Raw genomic sequence first — 1,890 nt, forward strand, 5'->3', positions numbered from 1 at the left:
CACGCCGGAAGTGATACCCGCGGAAAAGGTGTGCTTTAAAGGTACGTGGCTTAAGTCCCGTTAAATTATGTGTTAATGTTTAGTTTTGTTGTGAGAATGATGTTGTAGTGTAATGAATACGTTTGATGCGTTGTTAAAGCGGCGAAGCACACTCGACCATCAAACGGCTCAAAGTAAAAACTTGGAACTTAGTTTGGCTAGTCAATGAAGTGATGGTTTTCACTAAATAGCCAAACGGGTCAAAATGATGCTTTTAAAAGAATCACGAGAGTAGAGACTTGAAAGTCTCATACTTCGTTAAATAATGGATGGTACTATACTAATGGTTTGGTTATATAAATCTAAGTCTAAGAACCCGGGAACTTGGGTCGAATAATAGAAGTTGAATAAAAAGAGGTTGCTTGAAATGGAATACTTGAATTCCGATGAAACAAGTAACTAGTTCCTATAGAACGCGAAGCCATAGAATGGCACAAATGTACAAAATTTATGAGCCTGGGAATTTGGGTAATTATGTCCGAAAGGTTTTAAGAGTTGAAAAATGGTGCTATGTACTTACAACAATGGGTTTGATAATTGAAATAAGGAAATTGGGGACCAACTATCGATATCTCGGTTTCCGTAATGTGAAACTTACATGGATAGATCCGTAATTTTATTACGGATCCATAGGAAAAAGAATCGGTTAAAACGGACTAGTGAGTGAAAAGTTATGACCCTTTAAAGTTAGAATTTTTACAATTTTCGGAGCTGGGCTGAAATGCAGGTTTTAAACCTGCACCCGCTGGAAAACATGTTCCCCCGCGCCACGCGGAGGAATACATGAATACCCCCGCGACACGCGGAAGCCGTCGCGAGTCGCGACGGATTTGATGTCTTCTGCCGCGACACGCGGGAGGATCAAAAATCAAAATTTTTATTTTCTTTTATTGATTTGATGTTGGAACATGTTTACTCATAATATGTCAATGCCAAAACTAATGTTATTAGTGGTTTTGACTTTAGGTGACTATGGTGGGCTTCCGGATGGCGGTCAAGCAATGTAGAAGAACCGAACACGTATTTTGAAGCTTCCGCGTTATCTTAACTTTGTTTTAGACAATGATTTTGGTGTAAATGAATTGACAACCATGTCCTAAGGAATTTAAACTAGTCGGTGGTGACTAGTATAAGTTACTTTAAACTTTCGTTTTGTACTTACATGATCATGTTTGGTATTTTGAATTGAAAACCTTTTGTAAATTGGAAATTTTAGTATAAACTCATGAAATATATTAAGCAATCTCATTATTAAAAATAAGGGTGTTACAAATTCTCCATCCTCTTGGCATAAACAATCAGAACTCCCCCTTACAACAAACTATTTTCCCATTATGATTTCAAAACACTTAAGTTTGTTTTAATCAAAATGGTTTTTCCGGAAAATATGTTTTGTTGATTTTATTACTTGTAAAATTGGGGATTCATTCATCACTTTGTTTTCTCAACCACTTTGATTGAAAGTTAAATCAAGTTCAACTTAATGACCTTGATTAACCACTTGTAGGTGAAAACTTCTTTTACAATCACTTGTATAAAGATGCCGATTCCTATTCCACACTTACCAACCTGGGAGTTCCGGCAAGTCACACTTGTAAAATTTTAACAATTTTAAGATTTTTCACAAAAACAATTTTTCAAGAATGATGTCGATTCATGCTCCACGTTTACCCACTAGGGAGCTCCGGCAAGTCAGAGTTTTATGTTGAAAATGCTGTCACCAAGCTTGACCAGCCTTGGGTGATTTTGATTCAACTCTATCCCAACCTCCTTTCGATTTATAAAAATATTTTGCACCTTTCACTTTCCCATCTACCATCTTCCCAAATATATGTTTGACTTTCCCATTGA

The 1,890-nt window shown here is 36.6% G+C and overlaps 1 long non-coding RNA gene across 1 annotated transcript; it reads left to right on the forward strand.

Annotated features, from left to right (window-relative positions):
• Positions 1-1,183, forward strand: LOC110892038. The gene is made up of 2 exons (XR_002565784.2): positions 1-41; positions 1,006-1,183. It is a non-coding gene; the product is annotated as an uncharacterized LOC110892038 (long non-coding RNA).
• The last annotated feature ends 707 nt before the right edge of the window (positions 1,184-1,890 follow it).

This window comes from Helianthus annuus, chromosome 11, assembly GCF_002127325.2.
Source record: "Helianthus annuus cultivar XRQ/B chromosome 11, HanXRQr2.0-SUNRISE, whole genome shotgun sequence".
NCBI lineage: Eukaryota > Viridiplantae > Streptophyta > Magnoliopsida > Asterales > Asteraceae > Helianthus > Helianthus annuus.